Source organism: Ursus americanus, chromosome 1, assembly GCF_024610735.1.
Source record: "Ursus americanus isolate L20-20 chromosome 1, mUrsAme1.1.p, whole genome shotgun sequence".
Taxonomy (NCBI): domain Eukaryota; kingdom Metazoa; phylum Chordata; class Mammalia; order Carnivora; family Ursidae; genus Ursus; species Ursus americanus.
Window position 1 is genome coordinate 55804125 of NC_142127.1, and position 18283 is coordinate 55822407.

The following is an 18283-nucleotide window of genomic DNA, read 5'->3' on the forward strand; positions in this document are numbered from 1 at the left end:
TATTATCCTCATTTTACAGATGGGGTAATCAAGGTTTAGAGGAATTAAGAACTTGCCCAAATTCTCAACACTAGTAAGTGAAAGAGCCAGAATTCAAACTCAGGTAGTTTAACCCTAGACCCCATTTCTCAATCAGTATACTGACCTCAGCACTTCAGAAAGAAGAGGTGATGGAAAGTGTTTTTTACAGCATAGAAAGATTAAACCTATTGGCTTAGAATTACGGAGGTGAAAGTTCTATGAAACCTGAATAAGGCCTTGGAAATGAGAAATCTTATAGGACCCTGAGATTTTTTGATTTAGAATCAGAAGTTTCATTATTTCTAAATAAACAATGCTGTTACATATAGAACTGAGAATTTACAGCCCAAACTCAAGCTTAATTTTGCTTAGCGAGTGGACCAAAATAATAAAACTCTTCTCTATGAATTTCTCGAGAAGGGAAATACCTGTTCTCTAACGGTGTTCATAAATCTGCCTTTAGCATAAATTTTGCAAACATCATTAAAGAAAGACCTCTGGCGTGGAGCCAAATCTTTGAAAACACACTTCAACTCTGTGCTTCACATCACGTTTATAAAAAGTGGGCTATGACCTTGCAAGGAAGCTGTAAAGGACCATTTTGTGGCTCGTATCTTTTCTTATTCTCCATCCTCAGTCTTCTTAATTGCATTTCACATGAACTCTGTGGGTATTAAATGAAGTTGGGTCCATTCAATATTTCTATTCAATTTTCTCAGAAAATTGGTTCTGTTTTCTTTGGGCAATCCATGGGTAGTTTCTGATGCGTTTCTGTAACATTCTGATGATGTATTTCCCCAGTCATTTTTCTTCGGAGATGCGTCCACTATTTTATTTTAACATAAAATGTTCCAGAGTCATCAGAATCCATCAAACTATTTTTAAAAACTTAGCTGTCACTGTTGTCAGGGCTGACAGAACCCAATGGAGAAAATCGCGGTCCGTTTTCTCTAGCCGTTGCTGCCTGCCTGCTAAGTGTTAAGCCTCTGACTGAGTTTCAGTCACTGCAATAAAATATTTCCAGTACCTCTCTCTACCAGCTGAAAGCCAAAGCCTGCCATTTCCTTGGCTTTTCAGCCTTGACTGAGATATGTGCATATGTCTGACCGAGTAAAACGTGTGGAACTGTGTGCTCCTGGGCTCGGGGTGTCTCCTCAGGTCACTCCATTTTTTTATTTTTCACTCTCAGTGGTTACCCTTTGACATGACGCCTTTCACTGTTCCATCTGCTGAGGAAACTGAGCTTCTGTTGGATCCCTCGATTGAAAGGGTACTTTTAAGAGGATTAGTGTTGATAGACAAGAAGGTGAAAACGATTTCTTCGGTCTTTTCTATACTCCCAGGTTATCTCTTCAAATGAAGTTATGGATTGGCATAAAAATTATCCAGCAGGTAGTTTCAAAAAGTAGAAAGTAGAAAGATTAACTATTTGAAAAGAAACAATAGCATCACAATATGTTTAATAAGCTTTTATTCACAGGAAAACTTCACTGTAGATGAGGGGGTGTAATGACCCAACGCCATGTGGTAAATTATTTTCACTATAAACTTGACTTCAGAATGTAATTTTTAAGTGGGGGAAGATGGACAAGAAAGAATAAAGGACATATTTATAAACTACTAAGAAAATATCAGCTGTGGAGATGACGGGCCCAAATCACATCTGGCCGAAGCATGTGTGGAACTCATGTATAGTCCGCATAGCATGGCTATTTCCTAGGACATCTCATTAGACACAGTCCATTTCTTGTTCAGTCTCTAAATCTACAGTCCCATTTGGTTCAGCACCAAGGAGAATTAACTCATTGACACAAAATCATGCAATTGTACATGATTGCATTAACAGCTGGTACAAACAAAATAAACCTGGCAATTTTAATCAGAGAATATTTTAAAGTCTGTTTTGAGCAGGAATTTCTTTTTAGAGGAAATTTTTAAGCTTTTAAAGAGTGGCAGTGAGCCCCTAAAGAGCTGAAACTCTGATTACGCCGAGTTGGATTGCAAACTGGGCCACAGTTCCCTCTCCTGCTCTGTTACCAGGCATTTCTACACTGACCTACACAAAAGCAAGGATCTTACTAGAGAGCTGGGTCCCATCCCACTATTGGATAGTGCAGAGTTCAGTGTCCACAGGCCGTTTGAACTTGGCCCTCACTGTGATGCATTTCCGCAAAGGCACTGATTGCAAACAGGAAGAACTGCGATTTTGTGTCAGTTAAGATAAAAGAAGTGTGGTGTTTCACCTCCCAGCCATTAGGCAGAGAATCATAGCTACTGAACCAGGGAGAGCTTGTGGGTAAGAGCAGAGAACTGGAGCTAAAAATACACTTTTTATTCCAAACTTTGTAAGTGGTCTCAAGCAGGGTATTTTGCTTCTCCAAGCCTTACTTCCCTGCAGTGCAATGGCAGCCACCACCACACATACGCATCCGCTTCTCTAGTGAATCACCTATAAACTGAGAGATGAGTTAGCTGTGCTTCAAATTCCCAGATTTTAGGACCTACCAAAATTTGGGGTTTTAGCTGTATTTCCCATTCCTATTGGGATTGGGACTGACAGACTATAGTGGAAATGACAGATCAAAATAATTTTTGAGTAATAGTTGTTTTCTTTTTTCTCTGCCCATTCAAGTATTCCAAACGTCACAGGAAAAACCATGGCTTGGAAGTTTCTTGTTTCCCTTATTCTGTTCAATACATGGCCACCAAGTGGAGCTTGTTGTTCGGCTACTCAGAACAGGGTGCTTTGCTGTTAATACTGAAGCAAATGGATGTGCGGTGGAATAAATTTTTAAAATAAAATAAAATCTTAACAAATTGTACTTAAGAGCAAATCTTCAAAATAATGATTAGAGCAACAATACATTTATTTTTTCTTCCTTAGTTCAACATAGTTTTTGGATGAAAATTTAATTACATGGGAAGTCAGGGAGACATTTTCTGAAGATTTGTGTTTTCCAAGAATTATTATTATTATTTGCTATCTTGTCCTTGTTGTTTTTTTTAGATTTCTTGTTCCTCTTAATCACATTTTCTTTGAGTTAAATAAGTAAGGAGCAGAGCCAGATTTGTGGGCATTGATGTTTCCATTTTTAATAAAAATTAATAAAGTCTAGCTGGCCAGATTATTTGCATCTAACACAATTTGCCTGCAGATTGTGCCACTAGCTGACTAGGTGGTCCCGGTTTATATTAATGTTTTCAGAAGCCGTATTGTTTAATTTTCTAGAGCGTGTGTTGGAGATTCCTTCAGAATCTAAACATATAATTCAACTATGGAGGGAATTATTAGGTTTGGATGTTCACCTCTTGTGAGGATTCTCCTAAATGAAATAGATTAAGTTGGGAAATGGGGGGAAAATCCATATATATTACATCCATAATGAACATCAGATATAGACTAGAACAATGGCTCTTAAATCTGGCTGACTATCAGTATCTCCTAGAAAAAATTTTAAAACACGCTTTCTCACACCTACCCTATATTCATTGAATCATGATTGGTAGGGTGGAAGAAGATGTATTTTTAAAAAATCTGTGGCATTTTATTTGAAATCGGGAACAAACAAATAATACTTATGATCTGTCAAATTTTGGAACTGGACCAGAATATTCCAAAATATTGAATGACTAGGTAACAATAGACCTATAAGAGTTTCTGTGTAATCATACCAATAAATGAGAAAGAATGATTATATAATAAAAGTGGTTTTAACCTTGCAACTTAAAGCTAACTTGACTCTATAAAATTACATTTTACATTAATGACTCCCAAATCTAAAATTTAACTTCTGTTTTTTTAATTACTTCATTCATTCAATAAGTATTGTGTAAGGCTGTGGAAGATACAATGACAAATAAAATATTTACCTTACACTCCTTAAATGATTAATACACCAATCCATCATGAATTTAAAACAGCCCTGCTGCAATGTTGAACATCATTAGTCTTAATTCATAAAGAAGAAATCAAGGCATTTCTTTCTACTTTGTACATTCTTCATGTTATTGTGTCAGGCAAAGGTGCCACTGATTTAAAAAGGGAAGCAGAAAGTTGGGAAAAAAAGAAAAGAAAAAGAAAAAAGCTGAGAGAAAGTACAAAACTCATCCAGTTTATTTCCCAAATTCTTCTATACATCTATATGGTTATCATTAACATTCCTTACAAACTTTTTATAACCATATTTGTAATACGTATATTCTTTATTATAAGAAAAGCCCTTACTCTAATGATGTGGAAGAAATTACTTTTCTTCTAACAAAATCTAGTCAAAGCTAGAATTTCTTCAACTCATCTCCCTTTATTTTGGTTTTCAGCTAATCACTATGTATATGCATGGGATTCTCTCTCCATACTTTCTATATTCAATAATCTATGAATCAGCAGCAAATGATACTGGGATAGACACTTCATAACTCTCCCATACGGAAAATGGTCTAATCTAAAAAGCATTATGTGACTAATCTTAAGAACATCTAACTAATACAACATAGATCATTGTAAGTGCAAATGGAAAACAAAACAGTATTCAGTGGAAGAAAAAAATAAATTCTGATTTGGGAATCTGGGGAGACCTTTTATAGGATCTTAATTATGGGTGAGACCTTCAACTGATGAGTGTAATGTGGGATTGGGGAGAAGGCAAGGGCTGGTTTGAGCAGAAAAGACAGTGTGAGCAAGAGCACGTGGGCAAGGGTGTTTGTTATTATTACCAAGGAGATGAGAAGTATGATCCTAGATCATAAGAAGATAGAACTATTCAATTTAGAAAATTAATAAGTATTTCTCATAGGAAATGATGTCTGAGCTGAGACCTAAAACAAAAGGGTGGGAGTTACCTAGGCAGAAGAGGAGTGGAGGTGGGGTGGGGAGTGAAGAGTGAGCCCATGGGCAAACATCTAAAAGAAAGCTAGTCACTACCAGATAGATAAGAGTGGCCCTAATCAAAGACATAGATTTATGAATAGCACTTTTTAGAGAGAATTGTTGAAAGCAAAGCACTACTCACTAAAAAGCAGTGTGATAAATGAGAATAGGAGAGCGCTAAGGGCAAAATAGAGGGATGAGCCCAGACTCATGTAATGGCTGGAGAATGGGAAGTTCATACCAGAGAAAGAAATAGGAGAAGAAATTATACAAGCAAACCAGGAGGGTTTTTACTAAGAATTGTACATGACAATCAAATGCAATGAATTGTTCTCAATTTGAGACAATTTGAAAACATTTGAAAATGAACAACTGGGGCACCTGGGTGGCTCAGTCAGTTAAGTGTCTGTCTTCAGCTCAGGTCATGATCTCAGGGACCTGGGATTGAGTCCCACATCAGGCTCCTTGCTCAGCAGGGAGTCTGCTTGTCCTTATCCCTCTGCTCCTCCCCCTGCTTGTGCTCTCTCTTGCTCTCACTCTCTCTCTCTAATAAATAAATGAAATCTTAAAAAAAAAAAAAAAAGAAAATGAACAACAGAGCAGAAAATACTATTGTGTCAATGTTAAAGTTATTGAGTGTAAAACCAGAATACAGCCGTAGGAGAAACCATCCTTGTCATTAGGATATCTGTTGAAATATTTAGGGTGAAAATACATGACGTTCGCAACTTATTTTGAAATGATTCAAGACAAATTGTGTGTGTGTGTGTATGTGTGTGTATATATATATGTGTGTGTGTGTGTGTGTGTATATGTATATATACATATATATACATATATATGTATATACACACACACACACACACACACACACACACACACACACACACACACATATAAATACATACCAAGAGAGAAAGGAAATGTCAGAAAATTTTAAAACTGATGGAATCTATTTGGGCTTTCATTGTACTATTCTTTCAAATTTGCTGTGTGGAGTTTCCAAATTAAAAGTTAAGGAAGAATAGGGGTGCCTGGGTGGCTCAGCTGATTAAGCGGCCGACTCTTGATTTCAGCTCAGGTCATGATCTCGGGGTCCTGGGATCAAACTCCATGCTCAGTGGGGAGTTTGTTTGAGGATTTCTCACCTCTCCCTCTGTCTCCCCCCACCTTCTCTTAAATAAATAAATAAATAAATCTTTTAAATGTTAAGGAAGAAGAGTTAATACAGTTAATAATAGAAAGTTAAGGAAAAAAGAAAAAGAAACTAAAAAAAAAAACTACAAAAACTCAATTTTTGAAAGCAATAGGAAAGGTCAATTATTGAGGGTAGTTTAAATAAATACATCCATACAGTGGAATACTCTGTAGCAAAAGCATCAGAACTCTGCCTATGTACTAACATAGAAGAATAAACAAGTAATAAAAACAAGATGCAGAAGGGTGAGCTTAGTAGGCCACTAATGAGGTAAGGAAGGGACAAAATAAGAATATATAGTTGTATTTGTTTAGATAACATAAAGAAACTGGGCAGATAATAAAAAACTAATAACAGTGGTTACTTTTGACACTAGGGAGGGGGATTAGGTAGGTGAAAACAGAAATATTATATTTTAGGTTTTTCTATGCCCCTTTAATATTTTTTAACAATGGCAATATATTGGTCAAAAAGTAAATTAAATGCATTGAAAAACAAACAAATGCAATTCACCAAATAAATAAAATAAAAGAGAAACAGCATATGATAATCTCAGTAAATGCAAAAGAGGCATCAATAATATTCAGTGTCCATTCATGATTTTTTTTTTAAATCCAAAATGTAATAAAGGACAGATGAAAAAACCAAACTAAAACAAAAAAATTTAAAAATTAAGAAACATCATACTTAATGATAAAGCATTTGAATCTTTCTATTTAAAGTCAGGAACAAAACAAAAATTCCCTCTACCACTGCCTCAACGAAACTGAAAAAGAAGAAAAAATTGAAACCTCTCGATTCACAATGCAGTGAATTTCCATGTTACAAGCGCCAGGTTTACAGAGAACTCACCCTATCCACACTATTTGTGCCTGCATTCCCATCAATGCCCTATTACCATCATAAGATGTGCTAGATTTCAGCTTTAGAAGATAAAGTGGTGTTTGGGACCAAAGGGTATTACGTTAACTGAAGTACGCCAGACAGAGAGAGACAAATACCCCATGACTCCACTTACATCTGGCATCTAAAAAAAAACAAAACAAATGAATAAACAAACTACAAAAACAGGAAACAGAAACAGACTCAGAAAATATAGAAAACAAACTGGTGGTTGCCAGAGGAGACAGGGGTGGGGAATGAGCGAAATAGTGAAGGGAATTAAGAAGTACAAACTTCCAAGAAGAAAAGGAAAAAAAACCAACCACCACAAAGCAGTGCTTTATCTTTATAGTAAGTAAAACTTAGAGGCAGCATTAGGTTTGGGCACTCTGCAAATCGCTTCACTTTTCAATTCCACTCTTGTGTTTGGGTTAATAAACATTTATTTTAAAAATTAGAGGTGGGATCGCGTGGTGGAAAATTTTAAAAAGAAATAAAAACGGGGCACCTGGGTGGCTTAGTCTATTGTCAGACTCTTGGTTTGGCCCAGGTCATGATCTCAGTGTTGTGAAAATGAGCCCCTCATTGGGCTCTGTGCTCAGCGTGGAGTCTGCTTGAGATTCTTTCCCTCTTCTTCTCCCTCCCCCTCTGCCCTGCCCCTCACTCAAGTGCTCTCTCTCTCTCTAAAATATAAATAAGTAAATAAATAAATAAATAAATAAAAGAAAACCAAAAGTAAAGGATAGTTAAGAAGTTGGTAGACATTCACACATTGGTGTGAATCAGATTGCTTTCCACTTAACACTGGAGAATTGCAGGACTGAATCCTTCTTTCACAAAGTTTTGATCATTATTTCTCTGTTGCTTTAGAATCAGGTCTTCCTATCAAATCTTGTTTAATCCATAGTCTTGATGATAATTAGGCAGTAGAGAGAATGACTCATGACCTCCCAGCCAAACTGAAAGTCACTTAAAAGCCACAGCAATTTAGAAGTTCAGCAAGGGCCAACATGGGGTAACATGTTGCTGCCAGCTTCCTTTGTAATAGAGTCATCCACTGACCCAACAAACACTAGGTGTCCCAGACCCCTCTTCTGGGTACTTTAGTAAATCCAGAAATGAATATGCCATGGCCCTGTTTTTAGGAAATTCAGAGCTGTGGAGAAATCAAACTTGTGGAGAAATCAGATATGTGAACAATTGAAATGGAAAAGATGCTTTAATTAAACAATAAGCAATGCTTTGTGAGAAAAGAAGGGGAAAGCAAGAGCCGGGGGATCAAAAAGCTTCCCAGAGAAGGAATCTAGACTGACACTGCATCCCGAGATCACCTGACTAAGATTTGCATAATTTCACCCTTGAGGCTGGAGTGGAGACAGAGCTTTCAATGGATCCTCCCTGCTCAATGTACTGACCTCAAAATTTTGCCTAGACATCTTAAACATGAATGCTACTCTCTTTGTCTTGTTTCTTAGCTAACTTCTGTGGGGCCCAATCTTGAAGTACATACCAAACTCTTTAAGAAGACAGTCAATATTTTCCAAGTCCCTTTTGCCTCAGTGAAGTTCATACTAAGACCCAAAACAGAAGTCACCTGCAAGATATTTCCCCTCCTGCTTTTTATAAAAAAAAAAAAACAAAACAAAACTAAGTCTATGGAAGATATTATCATAGATGTACTGAAGGAGAAGGAGATTGAGGTGAGGTTTATCAAAAGATGGGGAGATCTGGCCAGCACCAGAGAAAAGGCTGGATGGGAGAGGAGGCATGAGGAGATGGATGGTCCCCTTAGGGCAGTGCCATGTGGAAGTACAAGGCTTCCTCAGGCATGGCTGTGAGTTCCCTTCCAGGACACTGGAAGCTGGGCCATCCTAGAGCACCAAACCACCACAGAAGCAGCAGAGTCACTGAATCTGCAGTCTCCATAAAGGCTGAGACAATGATTGTTCGAGGGAGTCAGAATAGACTGATGAGTAGAGGGACTTCCTGATGCTAAGATGCTACAGGAGCCCAGGAACACTTGCAAAACCCTGGGGTAAGGGAACTCCAATAACCACAGAGATTGAGTGTCCAACCAGTCAGAGGATGGGAACTCGGAATCAGGCTTATGTTGATTAAAAAGAAAAAAAAAAGATGTAAAAACAGACAAGCAATGATTCATGCAAAAATATTGTAGTTTGTAGGCTCAGATTCATACTACTACTCAACATAATTATAATAGTCTTTGTCAAAGATTTCAGGCACCCAAATTGAAGTGGTGGGCTGGGATGAGAGGAGAAGGAGATGGGAGGTAAGAACAGACTCACACTGAGAGGTCATTTGACCTGAAGGGAGAGAGGGAGAGAATGAGGCTCTAATGTGACCCTGAAGTCTCTAACCTCATGGCTGAAGGACTGCAACATCTTTAGCCAAGAAAGAAAATGGGAGGGTTTGAAGGGGAAAGTAATGATACTAGCTGAGTTAGAAGTGCCAGTAAGAAGTCTATGTGTAAATCTTCAACAGCTATTTCTAAAAAGAAGACTGGAATTGAGAAAAGACATATGAATTGGAAATTTTTTTTGAAGTCTAGAAATCATCAAGATAAAAGTGATGTTGTCATCATAGGATTAGATAAGACCACGTGAAGAATGCAGGAAACAAGAGAAGAGCCACAGACTAAGCACGATAAGCAAAGGCAGACTGGAGGAAGAGATGGCATTGAGCAAGATTTAGAAGGAGCCATTCCAGAGATGGGAGAACTAGAGAAAACAGTGTCTCAGAGGCCAAGTGCATAGAAAGGGTCCATTCATTAGTTACTTGAGAAAGAGCAGTTTCTCGTAATGCAAGTAAAAGATTAGTGGGGGAGCAGGGGAGGCAGGAGGCAGAAAATGAGGTAGTTGCATTAGTTTCCTAGGGGCTGTTATAACAAGGTACCACAAACTGGGTGTCCTGGACAACAGAAATGTACTCTTTCACAGTCGTGGAAGCTAGGATCTGAAGTCAAGGTACATTGGTTCCTCCTGAAGGCGGTGACAAGAGGACCTGCTCCCAGCGCCTCTCCTGGCTTTGTCAATGGCCATTTGCCCCCTGTGTCTCTTCACATCATCTTTCCTCTGTGTGTGTCTGCCTCTGGGTTTAAATGTCCCCTTTAAAAAAGCCACATAGAACTAGCGTCCACCCTAATGACCTCATTTTCACTATTTACATCTGCCATCAGTCTGTTTCCAAAAGAGGTCGCATTCTGAGATTCTGGGTGTTATGACTTCAATATAGAAATGTTGGGAAGGACAATACAAGCCATGACAGTAGCCAAGGAAAAGGTGGAATATGTCTTAAGGATTGAGCAGCAATGTTTTTGTTTTCGATATTGTGAGACTAAAATGTAATTGAGGGAAGGTGAGAAGGAGTGACTGAAAATTGAAGAGAGATTCAAACTGAAGAGATGGGAAAGGTGGGGGGGTTGCTGGAATGGTGGGTTAGATTTGGAAATGAAAGGAATTGGAGAAAAGGTGGAAAAGAGACAACAAGGTCAGGGAAGAAAAGAGTCAAGCAATTTCACCTTTCATGGCCATGTGACTCTGAGGTTAAGTAAGGCCTGGCTGGGTGTTTTAAAAGAGGATAAAAGTTTTGGACTGATTATTATGGGGAATGGAGCCTGGAATTAACAGATGATAAGTAAAGGAATTCATAAAGCCAACTGATAATAGATTTCCTTTTAAAATAGATCTAATCAGAAAAATTATGCAACTGCTTCATCTTTTTCTGAAGTAGAAACAGAGAAAATGGGTGGTTGAGTTACTCACAAGTAGCCCTGGTGGCCGTCACTGAAGAGTATAAGAAGGGAAGCCAGGAAAAGTGAAAGGAAAGGAGATGTGAGGAGAGCAGGGTCAGTGATGCTTTGGAACCAGTGCGGCCACAGAACTGGGAAGCTGAAGTGAAGGCCTTTAGAGTGATGAACATCAAGGAGATCTATGGCCACAGTACTGAAAGTCTCCAAGAGAATGCTGAAGTAGCACAGAAAAGTTGTAGGGATTTAAAGTGTGAGAATGTTAAGCCCTAAGAAAATGCCTTCTCTGGTGTCCACTTCAAATAGACTACTTTCGCTATTATGATTATGATAGCAGTATTACCTCAAGTTGTAATAATAGTAACTATACAAATCCATGTTTTGTGGGAATTTTATTTAAGGGCTGATAAATGACAAAGAGGCTGAGGAAGAGAGGAGGAGGAGGAGGGGGTAGATGATGGGGGGAGGGAGGGGGCAGGAGAGAGGGAGGGGAGAGGAGGTAGGAGGAGGGGGGACGAGGGAGGAGGGAGGGGAGGGGATGGAAGAAAATGCATAAAGAATTATTGTAAAAGTCATAAGTAGAAGAGAGAGAGGGGAAACTTTCTCTAAGAGGTTAAATTTAACGAGCTGGTGAAGATTCTGTAAACAAAATGACAGCAGGTAGTTTTAAACCTAGTGATCGTGGAATACAATGTTCTTTATTTGCTTCCTTAACTCATCCCCTTCTTAGATGGGCATAAACATTTCTGAGGGACTTTCTAAATCAAATTTCCCCTGGAAATGAAAGCATATGGTTCACTAAGCTTTAAATTAACCCACAAGTTAAGGCTACACACTGCTTGTGAAAATCCCATCACACTGCTTGCAGGCAAAGGCAGTACTATTTATACTTATTTTGCCTGTTAGTAATGAAATTGTTTCTAATTTATGTTCTGTGAAAAGTGACATCTGCTTTTAATTGGGAAGTTCATTAAGAAATCAGACAAGTAAAACAAATTATTCACTAAAATGAAGACAGAGGAATTGAAATGCACTAATGCAGGTGCCTTTACTGTTTGGGGACTCACTTAATTTCTGCCTTGAGACATTTCAGATCCAGACCCCACTTTATTTTTGAAAATACATAAAACATTATAAAAGAAACAAACTCTGCTTCATTTTATGCATTTTCCTTATAATCATCAGAGATGATATAAGCTGATTTACTGAAGTAATATGTTTTATAGTGGTTTTATCATTTTCTCATGTACCTTCAGTGAAAGAAGTTGGGGATGTAATTAAAGTTCAAATAGCAGAATAGTCAGCTTCTTTATATAGGTTAATATGTGCCACAATGAGAAGAAAAATGATGTATGATATATTTACATGGTTTATCAACATGCAATCATTAAAAAACATTTAAAATACGCATTTAAATGGAGAAATGCTTATGATATAATGCTAATTGGAAAACTCACACTGCAAAACAATACACAACTTTGTATATAAAAACACACATATATAGTGTATTATACACACATACATAGTTTGGGGATACTCAAGTTTATGTATAGTTTATATTTCCTTCCCATTTCCATATATACCCACACAGTATGAATGATTTTAGTTTTCTTTAGTTTTATGTATTGTCTCATTTTTCCAAAATGAAAATGTACTATGTAATCAGAAAAATAAAACAATAGGGACGCCTGGGTGGCTCAGTCGTTAAGCATCGGCCTTTGGGTCAGGACCTGATCCCAGGGTCCTGGGATCGAGCCCCACATCCAGCTCCCTGCTCAGCGGGAAGCCTGCTTCTCCCTCTCCCACTCCCCCTGCTTGTGTTCCCTCTCTTGCTGTCTCTCTCTCTGTCAAATAAATAAATAAAATCTTCAAAAAAAATAAAAATAAAAAACAAAATAAAATAAATAAAAATGAATTGAGAGAGATTGTTAAAAAAAGAAAAAGAAAATAATAAACATATTTTTTATTTAAAAATTTTTTTAAATTTTATTTATTTGAGAGAGCGTGAGTCACGTGTGAGAGTGTAAGCACAGAGAGGGGACAGAGGCAGATTCTGTGCCAGCATGACCAAGGCAGGGCTCTGTTCGGTGGGGGTTTGGGGGGTGGGCATGCCGTTCAGGGCTCAATCCTGCCACCCTGAGATCATGACCTGAGCTGAAACCAAGAGACCGAAGCTCAATTGGCTGAGCCACCCAGGTGTGCCCCTAATTTTTAAAGAGCCATTTCCTTGTAGTGATTCTATTGATGAGAATTATGCATTTAGAATATTCCAATAAGCTTGCAAGAGATTCTGCTTTACTTCCTTATCTTATAAATATTTTGTAAATCTAAACTTGACTTTTCCTCTAAATAAAGTTTATGTGAGACCTAAGCAGTGGTATTTTTCTAAGGTCTCCAAATAATATTATTTAAAGGAACCTGAGGCCAAGATCACAAATCTAATTTATGAAATCACTCAGCAACAACTGGAAAGTATTTTCAATGACTTGGAAAATCAGATTAGATGATGAATCATGGAAGATGGTTTTAATCTTGAAGCTGAGGAATGTGAATTCTACTATATTAAAACATTGAAGATGATGTTTCTATACATGTCAGAATGCCAAAGATCATTGTTAATCAAGGACTTTATAAACAATATATAGTCATCTGGAAAATTAAGGAGGATATGGACATACATGAAATAGATGTGAAAAAACTCTAAGTTAGTGTCTCTTAAACTTTAATGTCAGTTCAAATCCTCTAGGGAAATTTGTTAAAATGCAGATTCTGATACAATAGGTTTGGTAGTTAAAGTTTGGGATTCTGTATTTCTAAGACTTTCAGATGCCGCCGCTGCAGTCTGGGGCCACCCGTTGAACAACATGGCTATAAGTCTCTTTTAAGCCTTTAAGATGGTAGTCAGTATCCTCCATCTCAAAAGATATCACGCTCTACCCAAAGTTTCATCAAAAGTTCAATAGCTTTCTAAGTGACTTTTCTGTCTTCAATATCACTCCCTCTCGTTCTTATCATTCACAGTTTCCAAGGTAATTTACAAAAATGTTAATCAGTTTAAGCCACTACTACACTTGAATGGTACCTCATTGCCCGTCCTATCTCCAATCCAAATGCCTACAGGGGCCAGGCACATAATGTGAACGAGATGAAGCAAAGGTGGGAGGGGAGGTAGTAATGAGGAATGGTAGGGACTGTGGAAAACTGGAGTGCACATGTCTTTTCTAAAGGAAATAGCTATTATAGGGCTCCTGACAAGTGTTGCTATGTCTGTATGGAAAGGCAAGCCTGACATTGCCAGATCTTCTAGTTTTTTTAGAAGGAGAAGAAAATCTGGGTTGCTTTTTTGATAAAAACATCACCATTTTAAGATTGATGATAGATTTCCTTTAAAGATTTATTTATTTATTTATTTATTTATTTGAGAGAGAAAGAGAGAGAATGAGTGCAGGGAGGGCCAGAAGGAGAGAGAACCTTTAGCAGACTCCTCTCTGAGCTTGGGCCCATGTGAGGTTTGATCTCATGAACCTGAGATCATGACTTGAGCCAAAACCAAGAGTTGACGCTTAACTGACTGTGCCACCCAGGGGCCCTGACAATAAATTAAAAAAAAAAAAAGAAGAAGAAGAAGTCCTGATGCCCCAAACTACCTAGAATTTCTGAGTACGAGATCCAGATTTCAGTATTGTTTCAAATCCCTCAGGTGATTCTAGTGTGCACCAGCTACAAAGGGTCTGAACTGAACCAAGGTCTAAAGCAGTATTAGCAAGAGGATTTAAGGTCCACCACAGTGGTATGAAAATTACTTTAAACTGAAAACAGCTGAACAATCAGCAGGCACAGCCATATTACCTAAACTTAAACAGAGTCTCCCGAAAATACAGCTACCATTGACCCTCTTCCCAGGGAATTTCCTAATTGAAAGAACACTGACCCTTACCAGCAGGAAGTACAAATTCAGCTGCCATTAACTCTTCCCACTGGGAAGAAGACAGACTGCCCATTTTATTAGCATCAAAAAGCCCAATAGATCCTTCCATACTCATCCATTGAGGCCCTAAGCCCCCCACAATCCTTTTTTGTTAAGTTGATACACATGTAAACCTCAAATTCCGGCTATCCCACAAATTTTCCATTACTGGGACCTCCTATGCACGTATGAAAATAAACCTTGTCTTTATTCCTGTTAATCTGTCTGTTGTCCATTAATTTGCAGGGACCCAATCACTGGAACCAAAGTGGAAGAGGAAAAGTTTTCCTCCCAAAAGAAGTACAAGTTCATTCCTGAAGGCAGTTCTTATATGAGCATCATTTCTGATGTGTGGAAGAAGGAATGATTATGCCTTCTCAAAAGACATAATAAGGAAGTGTTTTTTTACATATTATTTTAATACATCCTAAAACCAACTCTGAGCTCCAAAGTTTGAATTCAAGCCTTGGGGAATCAAATTAATACATGATAAAATCTAAGAGTATTTAAGATCTTAACTAGAGGATGGTTTATAATCATCAATGTCTGCTATTTCTTTATCTGCTACATATGTAAAAGGAAAATATTTTTCATATTTAGTAAAGAAAGTATAATGATTTAACATAATTTATTCATAGTCAAAGGCTATAATAAAAATTCCTTTAGTTCATTATTTCAATACATTATAAATAAGGCATCACATTTATTAAGAGATAGAAAGTTTTCCATATTTCTTATTGAGTATATTCCAGTAAGAAATGATAGAGGTATTTTAAAAATTTATTTTAAAAAACTTACTGCTTATAAAAAAGCAGCTCCCTGCTGCTCAGTTTAGCTGTGGGGAGCAGAAACACCTACTTTTCCTGTGTTACCAGATTATTAATGTGTTTCACTAATGAATCCCCAGCTTGAGGCCTTATTTATACGTAAAATCTCCTTTGAAAGACACATTCCATTTTCCTCTCCTCATACTCACACCCAAACAAAGCTCCCAAAAGTAATATGGTAGTTCTTATTTAAGGCCATATAAAAGTTGAATTGTCTGTAAGAACAAGGAATGAGATGGTTGAAAAAGCACAGATGAAAACTATTTGAACATTTACACCATCCATGGAAAAAGAAAAGCAACATTTTTGAGCCACTACTAAAATGTGGGTATTTTCACAGATATCTTCTAATTGAATTTTCATGCCTCCTCCTTATAGATGAGGAAGGTAAGGCTCAGAGAGGTCAAATGTTCCCAAAGTTACATAGTGAGTGATAGCAGGGATTTATTTGAACCTGTTTTTTCCATGTAGATGTAACCCATTATAACATTGTAATCTATTTTTAGAAAACTTGCTCATCTAGGGGGGAAGAGGTCAGTAAAGGTAGCTAAGGAAAGCATCTAACTAACAAAGGTTTGTAGGCCCTTCCAGAAATCTTAATACTGTAAATAGGACTGGCTCCATAGGCAAAGGACCCATGTCATCACAAGGGCCCTGAGTTTAGAAGAGCCCCGTGCTTGGTTTAATGCTCTGCTGTTGCTCTATTGAAATTTCGATAATTTATTAAGAAAATCCTCCATATTTTCATTTTGTACTGGGTCCTACATATTATGTAGCTGGTCCTTCCTCTATAGGCCAACAAAGTGAGAATAAAGTTTATAGATATGAGAACTTTCCTTAAGGAGCCAAAAGGTGGTTGGGTCTCAGTGTCAGGGGCATATGGCTTAGAATAGAATAAGGGTAGATACAATGACAAGAGATATGCCAGGGGAGAGCTTTCTGGGTATGTTTTCTTTCCCCACCTGCTTGATCAGTGCTTGTGAATGTACCTTTTCCAGGACAGAAGATAGTAGCTCCAGTCCAGTAGCATCCAGAGGGAGGAAACAACATCAGGCTAATACTGGAAGCTACCAGGTAGATAGGTAATATATGAGAGGTAATCAAACTGATCTGTTTCTCAGTGAGCCCTCTCCAACTCTCACTAAGTGAACAGGATAGAATGTACCCCAGGGAAATAGGTCTTGGAACAAAGCAGGATTGAGAGTCCAATTAGCAGGAGGTCCTCCAAGGGATCCCCTCCTTTATATGTGTCTGGGGTAGAGGGGAAAACCACAAATGGTTGAATCTTAATTATAACGATAGAAGCTCTCTGCACTCAGGGGCACCCAGCCCCAAACTAGAAGGGGATAAGTTGGAGCACCAGCTGTCACACCTCTCATGCTTTCCCAGTCAAAATTTTTTTTTTTTAAAGATTTTATTTATTAATCGACAGAGAGAGAGACAGCCAGCGAGAGAGGAAACACAAGCAGGGGAAGTGGGAGAGGAAGAAGCAGGCTCATAGCGGAGGAGCCTGATGTGGGGCTCGATCCCATAATGCCGGGATCACGGCCTGAGCCAAAGGCAGACGCCTAACCGCTGTGCCACCCAGGCGCCCCCCCCCAGTCAAAATTTCTGATATCCCAACGGAATACTAGCTCAGGGGAAAATAACATCTGATGAGCACAAGCAACACACTGCAATACATGAATCAGAGGAAGTAGAGTTAAGGCACTGGACAGACCAAACAGTTAATGTGTGAATAAAGTACCTTAAGATATAAAGAAGAACATTAGATAAATGAAGCAGGTAAAAACAATTAAGAAGCAGAATCAGTGTGAGGCATTGGGCATGAAAAATGGGGTATCGCTGAAGTGAAGAAACTTGGCAAGAGGGCTGAATAACAGAAGAAGTGCGGTAGGAGAGTCAGTGAGCTAGAAGGTCAGGCATTTCAGAAGGGATAAAGGAATAGGAGCCAGCTAAAATTATGAAGGGTAGAAGTAGAACATTAATATCTATATAATAGAACTTGCCAAAGTCCTATTAGAACTGAGGTTAGATGTCAACAAATAATTTCTCCACACTGTGAGATTTTCCTCAGGGCTATGAGAAACCATGATTAGTCCACAGTTACAGGGAATATAACCCCAAATATAACTAAATTATGTCAATAAACCATTTTTGTTTGCTTTAAAGAAGACAACAATCCTGCGCAATTCAGGTCATCTTTTGTGCTTAGCATTTAGGGATTTTGGTAGAATTTTCACTGATAAAACTTGAGTTTGACACCCACAGAATAAACTGCTGTTTAACTTCAATGAAAAAAATTTAATTTCCTAAACAGATAAACCAAATCCTGAAAAATCTTGAAAAACTTTAAAAAATCATCAGTCATAGCAATCTTCTGTAAATGCATCTTTTATCAATCTGGCAAATATTCAGACCAAACACATAAAATACCTATGTATACAACAGTGTTCAGAGAGAAGCCATAAACAAACAAACAAAAGCATCATGATTCCTATGAAATTTCAGTCCAGATAAATGCAGTCTACTGCTTCCCCTGCTTGCCTGTTCCCCCATCCCCTACCACCAAACCCATCCTCCCAAGCATGTAAATATTTATTTATTTGTCTTCCTCATTTTCAGCCCTCATCTAGTAGTGCTGGCCCATTATTTCCCAGAGCTTCAAGACTACCTACAACCATCAACCACTCAAGTTATTAATAATAGAAAGTTCTAAGTCTTGATACTGATTAAAGTTTTCACTGTTCTTATT

General features: G+C 37.9%; 1 protein-coding gene across 6 annotated transcripts in view; it reads right to left on the reverse strand.

The window, feature by feature from the left end:
• Positions 1-18283, reverse strand: part of CCDC141 (coiled-coil domain containing 141) — a 202173-nt gene that overhangs the window by 86605 nt on the left and 97285 nt on the right. The window lies entirely within an intron of this gene.